General features: G+C 37.4%; 1 non-coding gene across 1 annotated transcript; it reads right to left on the bottom strand.

The window, feature by feature from the left end:
- Positions 1 to 334: 334 nt before the first annotated feature.
- On the bottom strand, positions 335 to 407 carry TRNAA-CGC. The gene has a single exon. It is a non-coding gene; the product is annotated as a tRNA-Ala (tRNA).
- Between the last annotated feature and the right edge of the window lie 7,934 nt (positions 408 to 8,341).

The following is an 8,341-nucleotide window of genomic DNA, read 5'->3' as shown; positions in this document are numbered from 1 at the left end:
TGACTGACTTTGTAAACACTGAATTGGCCTTGCATTCTTGGGATAAACTCCATTTGGCTGTGATACTTTATCCTTTTATATATTGTTGGATTTGGTTTGTTGACATTTTATCAAGGATGTTTGTGTTTATTTTCATGAGGGATACTGAGCTACAGTTTTCTTGTAATGGCTTTCCTTTTTAGTTGAAGTTAATGCTGGACTCATAAAATGAGTTCAGAACTACTGTCTTTAAATTTTTTTTAATTTGCATTTTATTTTTTTTAAGTTTATTTAATTATCTTATTTTTTGGTCGGGGGAGGTAATTAAGTTTACTTAGTATTTATTTATTCTTAGAGGAGGTAATGGGGATTGAACCCAGGACCTCATGCATGCGAAGCATGCACTCTACCACTTGAGCTATACCCTCCTCCTCATTTTTTTTTTTTTTAATTTATGGAAGAGATTTTGTAGTAATCTTATTATTTACTCCTTAAATATTTGGTAAAATTAACCAGTGAAAAAATTTGTAACTGGTAAAATTTACCAGTGAGACACTCTAGATCTGGGGGTCTTTTTTTCTTACTTTTGAAAGATTTTTAATAAAAAATTAACATTTTAATAGACAGGGTGGGGGTGGATCAAGATGGTGGAGTAGGAAGACCCTGAGCTCACCTCCTCCCACAGGCACACCAAAATTCTAACGTCTTACAGAGCAACTGTCTATGAGAATGACCTCAAGATCAGAATAAAAGATTTTTAACAGCTAAAGATATAAAGAGCGAGCCATAATGGGACAAGAAGGAGAAGCAGAGATGCAGCCCAGTCAGGACCCATCCGCCTGCAGGGGCACCCACAAGTAGGAGGGATATTACAACCAGAGTTCCTCCTTGGAGGCCAGGGCATCTGAGCCCCACATCAGGCTTCGCAGCCCAGGGGAACTGCTCTAGGAAGATGAGCCCCAAACCTCCGACTTGGAAAACAAGTAAGGCTTATGTTCCAGAGGGCTGTAGGAAACTGAGACTCCACTCTTAAAAGGAACATGTGAAATCCCACACACTTTGAGTCCTAGCTCAGAGGCAGCAGTTTGAAAGGCACCTAAGTCAAATCCACTTGCTGATTGTGGAGAACCTTGTAGAGAGGCAAGAGGCTGCTGGGACCCTCTTCCTGGGGGACTGAGACACCGGTCGTAGCCATTTTTGTGATCTCGTTCTACTGAGCTGACTTCAGCACTGGCGGGCACCACTTTGGAATCCTCCCTCTAGCCTATTAGTGCTGGGAGCCTGCTCCACCCACCACTGAGCCTGCAGCAGTTGTGTGTCATCAGGCCACCAACCCAGCCACGCCAGGCACACAGCCTACCACACCTGCAGCAATCACATGATGCTGGGCCTCATAGCCAGCCAAGCCAAGGGCCAGCTCCAATTACCAGTGCATCCACAGTAGTTAGCCCCACCACGACAGAAGGGTGCACACAGCCCATACAGGGGACACTTGTGGAGCACTAGCTCTGGTGGCTAAAGGGAAACGTGGCTGAAACCTACAGACATCTCTGACGTAAGTCCACTTCTCCAACATCAAAAGGCATAATGGAGCTATGTAATACATAGAAACAAACAAAGAGAACTAAAAAATAATGAGGAGGCAGAGGAACATGTTCAAAATCATATGATCATCACATATAAAGCTTTTGGCAAAATTCAACATCCATTTATGACGAAAACTCTTAATAAAGTAGGTACAAAGAAAACATACCTCAGCCTAATAAAAGCTATATATGACAAACCCACAGCTGACATCATACTCAACAATGAAAAGCTGAGAACTTTCCCTCTAACATCTGGAACAAAACAAGGATGCCCACTTGCAGCACTTCTATTCAACAGAGTACTGGAAGTCAGCAATCAGACAAGAAAAAATTTGTTTTAATCCATATTGAAAAGAAAGAAGTAAAACTGTCACTGTCCACAGATAACACGATGCTACATATAGAAAACCCTAAACATTACATCAAAGAACTATTAGAACTGAGAAAATGAATTCATTAAAGTTGCAAGATATAAAATTAATCTACAGAAATCCATTGTATTTCTGTAGACTAAATACTACAAAAAGAAATTAAGAAAAAATCCTACTATAACTGCATCAAGAAGAATGAAATGCCAAAGAATAAATTTAACCAAGACCTGTACTCTGAAAACTATAAGACACCAACAAAAGAAAATGAAATGTCACAAATAAATGGAAAAATATACCATGCTCATGGATTGGAAGAATTAATATTGTTAAAATGCCCACACTACCCAAGGCAATCTACAGATTGAATGCAACCTCTATAATAATACCAATGGCATTTTTCACAGAACTAGAAAAAATAATCTTAAAATTTGTATGGAATCACAAAAGACCTCAAATAGCCAAAACAACCTTAAAGAAGAACAAAGCTAGTGTTATCATGCTCCCTGATTTCTAACTATATTACAAAGCTACAGTAATCAGAATAGTGTGCTATTGGCATAAAAACAGGCACAGACCAATGAATAGCACAGAAAGCTCAGAAATAAACCCAAATTTACTTGGTCAATTAATACGACAAAGAAAGTAAGAATATACCATGGTGAAAAGACAGCTTCTTCAATAAATGGTGTTCGGGAAACTGGACCACATTCTTACATCATATACAAAAATAAACTCAAATGGGTTAAAGACTTAAATTTAAATGTTCATACTACCTAAAGCAATCTACAGATTCAATGCAATCTTTATCAAAATTCCAATGGCATATTTCACAGAACCAGAAAAAAAATTCCAAAATTTGTATGGAACCGTAAAAGATCCCAAATATTCAAAAGAATCTTAAGAACAAAGCTTCAGGAGTATCACACACCCCGACTTCAAGCTATAGCAAAGCTATAGTAATCAAAACAATATGGTACTGGCACAAAAACAGACACTGAGATAAATGGAACATAACTGAGAACCCAGAAATAAGCCCACACACACATGGACAATTAATTTATGACAAAGCAGAGAACATACAATGGAGACAGGATAGTCTCAACAAACAGTGTTGGGAAAAGTGAATAGTCACATTTAAAAGAATAACCCTGGACCACTTTCTTACACCTTACACAAAAAGTAACTCAAAATGGATTGAAGGATTGAATGTAAGACCTGAAAACCATAAAATTCCTAGAAGAAAACATAAGTGCTAATTTCAGTGACATTCCTCTTAGCAACGTCTTGGTGGATCTGACTCCAAACACAAGGGACACAAAAGCAAAAACAAACAAATGGGTCTACATCAAACTAAAAAGTTTATGTACAGTGAAGAAAATCATCAACAAAAGGAAAGGCAACATATTGAAAGGGAGAATATATTTGCAAATAATATATCCAATTAAGGGGTTAATATCCAAAGCATATAAAGAACTCACATTACTCAATAGCAAACAAACAATTCAATTATAAAATGTCTGAATAGACGTTTTTCCAAAAAAGACATACAGATGGTCAACAGGTACATGAAAAGATGCCAAACATCACTAACCATCAGGGAAATGCAAATCAGACCCACAATAAAATAGCCTCATTGTGACAAGTGATCCTCACACCTGTCACAATGGCTATCATCAAAATGATAACAAGTAACAAGTTGTGGCAAGAATGTGGAAAAAGGGGAACCCTTGTACACTGTGCATGGGAATGTGTAAATTGGTGCAGCCACTGTGGAAAACAGCATGGCATTTCCTCAAAAAGTTAAAAACAGAACTACCATATGACCCATATCAGAAATAAATACTTGCATTTACCCAAAGAAAACAAAAACACCAATCCAAAAAGATATATGCACCCCAATGTTCACTGCACCATTATTTGCAGTAGCCAAGATATGGAAGCAACCTAAGTGTCCAAGGATGAATGGATAAAGAAGATATGGTATATACACACACACATATGTAATGAAATACTATATATTGCTCCCTCAGCATTGAAGCCTCCCTACTTTCAAGCACCTCCAAAAAATCTATTATTACTCTAAGACCACCATTTCATAACCTATAATTCTGAAATCTTACTCACACACTCCAATGAAACCTGGATTGTGGGTTATTCACAGAGTAAGCTGGAATATATAGGAATGTTCCTTGGTATATGTGTTGGGAGCAGACTGAACTGATACAAATTCTAGAAGGAAGAAGACTGACACGTAAACTTATTAAGGTGAGTTCAAGAAGTTGTTACTTGGCTTATGAAACTCTGAGACTGTCAGCAGCCCTGCTCTTCATTTAACTTCTTGCACTTCTTTCCTACCTTGTAGATTGCATCTCTCCTGGGCGTACATTATGTCAGCAGAACATTCTGACATAAATCTTCCTTCACTTAAGTTCATAGGCAGCGTTCAGGAAAACTACCATTAGGAATTGGAACAGTGAAAGTTGAAGCGGGTGGGGTGCAGAGGGTGGGGACGACAATTACGAACTGAAGTGGAGGCATTGTTCTGATGCTGTGAAAGGTGCTTTTAAGTATATTAGTGATATTCCTGTGAAAGCCACCTTATCAATTCATTCAAAATAAAACAGCCATTATGTGGAAATTGTGACGCAGAAGGAAAGAACATAATGATCCTTTTGTTACAAACATCTAGGCAAGTAAGTCAAGATTCAATCAGGGTTCCCTGAAAGAAATGTTAAGTGTTAGAATTAATGGGTCTTTGGAAAATATTTCTGAATATTACAAAGCTATCTACATGATCTGAAAATAACTATTCTTTCTTCCTGTATAGTTCTTTTCCTCTTCCTTATACTAATAAATCTCCACAGAAGTTTAATATCTATTTCAATTAACCTTACTTCTTCTTGACTTTGAGCCCCCAATTATTAAATAGGACAGAAATAAATGGTCACCGAAACTAACAATATATGTGATTATTTTCTATTCTTTAAGTTGGGTAGTAACTAAAGGTGCTCTCTCCAAATATTTTTGCATAAATTCTTATGCAGGTACAGAGTAATATCCAACTATTTTCAAATTTCTGAATTTTGATCCTGTCTTGGCTGTATTAATAGTGTGTTGGAAAGAGTGAAAATAATGCGGATTCGAGAATCAGACCTGGGTTTGAATTCCAAGTTGAATCTATTTTGGTTGTGATACAGGGCAAGCTCTTTAGCCTCTCTGGATAATGGAGAAAATAACATCTTAAATATTGGAGTGAATATTCAATGAGATAAGATATTTCCCAAATGGATATATTATACCCAATGAACAACAGGTTTTCAGAAAAGTAACTGTTTACCACCTGCCTCGGACTTGTCCTACTTTCCTTCCTCTTCAATCTCTGTCCACTCCACTCCTTTAGAGAAGTATAGATCTGTCTAAAAAGTCCATCAATACTTGAATGAATGGAGGAAGACTGGTGTGACCTCTGACCTGATGGAGGTTTAAAGGGTACTGCCATATTTGAGAACAACTGATCAACAGCTCCTTTTCATAGTGACAGAAACTCCTGTCACAGGCTCAGGTCTCACTAGGACGCAGCAGAGCTGACGACCTCTAAGTCGGATGTCGCTGTTAGAACAAACACTGAGAGGAGAATGAATTCCTCATGTTGTCTTCTTTCTAAGCTCACACAGAAACTGCCTGGATTTCCCACTGTTTATCCCACCGCCTCATCTCCAGCTCCTAAACGTGGCTGGCTTTCTCTATTATGCATATGGCAGTAGGAGGAAAGAACTGATTAGTGAAAACAGACTCATTGTAGGCATTGTGTAAAGCATCTTACATGCATTCTCTTCTTGATCTCATAAACTAACTCCATGAAGTTGGTACTATTATTATTCCTCGTATTTCAGGTGAGAAAACTGGGACACCTGGTGACTATTTTTAAAAATCACATGAAGAGTAAACAGCACATTCAAGCACTGGATTTCATCATTTCAATGCAGAAAATTATTTTACCCTACTCCATGTTATAGTTTTTAGGGGTTCACTATAAAACCCTTGGCCCTGAGCTAAGAACCTCAAAGGGGTATCTTAGGACCAAAAACAATGCCTCACCTTCTCCTCTAGCTGGGCTATTACGATACAGCGTTAAGATGGGAAAAAAACAGGTAGTCATTAACTTTCCTTCTAATAATCCTTACAATTTTTTTTAATTGAAGTATAGTTAATTTACAATATTGTGTTAGTTTCAGGGGTACAGCAAAGTGATTCAGTTATAGATATGTATACATTTTTTCAGATTCTGTTCTATTATAGGTTATTATAAGATATTGAATGTAGTTCCCTGTGCTATACACTATGCCCTTGTTGTTTATCTGTTTTATATATAGTGGTGTGTATGTGTTAATCCTCTAATTTATCCCTCCCCCCTTTCCTGGTGGTAACCATTAAGTTTGGTTTCTATGTCTGTGAGTGTTTCTGTTTTCTCTATATATTCATTTGAATTATTTTTTAGACTCCATATGTAAATGACACCATATATTTGTCTTTCTCCTTATGATCCTTTTGTTTTTTGCTGAAGTGTAGTCAGTTTACAATGTTGTGTCTCCTTATCATCTTGAAGATGAACAGTATAATGACTCAATTCTGTCCTCTGCCTTCTTCTTCCTATTATTGAAAGGACTCTAAACATCAGAATCCTGGGTCTAGCTGTGCTTATAACTTCTACAAGCAGGGGAAGCCACTGTCTCAGGACCCTGGTTTCCTAAGCTGAAAATGAGGTTGTACAATATGGTCACCCAGATGCTTTTCAGTTCTAAACAGATTTTGACTCTATAACTCCAAATAGAAGTCATTTCTCTTTTTCATTGGCCTCATTTTGAAACCTTTTATTCACGTTTAAGACTTCTCTTTGAAAGTTTCAACAAATTATATATATACATATGTATACACACATATATTTATATATAATTACATGTATAATTTGATATGTGCCCAAAAACAAATACCAGTGTCAGGCATGCTATAAATAAACATGTGGGAGAAATGTAATCAGTTTTACTGACTCAGTCAAAACCTGGCTACCCAGAGAGGTAGACAGACTATGATAGCTGAAAGTCTACACAGGATGGTGACAATGGTGTATGACAGCACTTAAGGCATAAAAAGGGAAAAGGTGTGTTCAAGGGGTTAAAATTCTATTTGATTTCCATCCTTATATTCAAAGCCTTTGCAGGCTACTGAATAAATCCTTCTGAGTCCAGTAATTTATGCCATTAAAAAAAAAAAACGGGGTAGGGTGAAAGAAGATTTAAAATTAAGATACAGTTAAATCTTAAGTGAGCGAGTGCATTTATTGGTGAGTTATCACATTCTTGGCTCTGCCCACCTGCACAGCTGTTTGATTTGAAACTCACAGGATGATGCACACAGGAAGTCACTCAGCAGCCCCAGTATAAGAACAAGATGGTTGAGACTCTTCAAGGCTGAAACTTTGCTATTTATTCTATTACTAGTAAGTCGCACACTTAGAAATTTGAAACTGTTTCTGTCCGGATCTAGAGACCAAGCTCTATCTTTAGCAAAGCAATGATGATGATGTTGATATTAGAGAAAACAAGGTTATCCCGGGTTTCTTTCTAAAAGCAGCACTGTATTAACCCTGTGACCTAAAACTTCCTACTTCTTGATCTGCAGGATCATATCTAACTTAATAATATGTGATAACTACAAGGGAAAACTGAATACCACTTTGAAAGTGGCTCTTACAATTTACCAAGGGTGGATTTAATGTAGAGAAAACTTTAAAGAGCTTATCTGTTGGTTAAAGCTGGCAATTCTCTTGAGTAGTGTCAGAAAGCCATACAAAGCTGGCCCGATAAGTCTGATGCCCTGGGAGTTGCGAAAGCAGGCTTTTTCTTTTTTTTTCATTGTTTTTGCTGTTTGTTGCTTTGTTTTGTTTAGGCACTAAGACTTCTGGGTCTTCCCTTCCAAAGTTCCTAGGCTAGGCTTCTAAGCAAAGAGAAAGGAATGATCGTTTTACTTTGGGAGCTACAGAAATAAAGCACAATCAACATGGAGGGAATGCAGACAGGAATTTCCTAAAGAGGCTTTTATCTCCCAGTCATCACTTGAAGATAAAATGGATAAACGCTGATTACCTGGAATTTCAGGCCATGGAAATAGGTTTTAGTGAGCATAAAGAAAGTTTAACAACAATTACTGATTTCTTCCTGTGTGCCAGGCATGGTACAGACGTTATCTCTATGTAATCAATCCCCCTCTCTTTGAGGTATCCTCATTTCACAAGCGAGGAAAATTGTAACCCTGAGTGGTAGACTCACTTTCTCAAAGTAAAGTAAAATGTGTATTTTGACTTGTCTGACTTGGTGATCCTCAAGAACTTTAAAGATAAAGTTTACA

This window comes from Camelus ferus, chromosome 17, assembly GCF_009834535.1.
Source record: "Camelus ferus isolate YT-003-E chromosome 17, BCGSAC_Cfer_1.0, whole genome shotgun sequence".
NCBI classification, from domain to species: domain Eukaryota; kingdom Metazoa; phylum Chordata; class Mammalia; order Artiodactyla; family Camelidae; genus Camelus; species Camelus ferus.
Note: the sequence above shows the minus strand (reverse complement) of the source record. Positions and strands in the feature narration are given on the sequence as shown.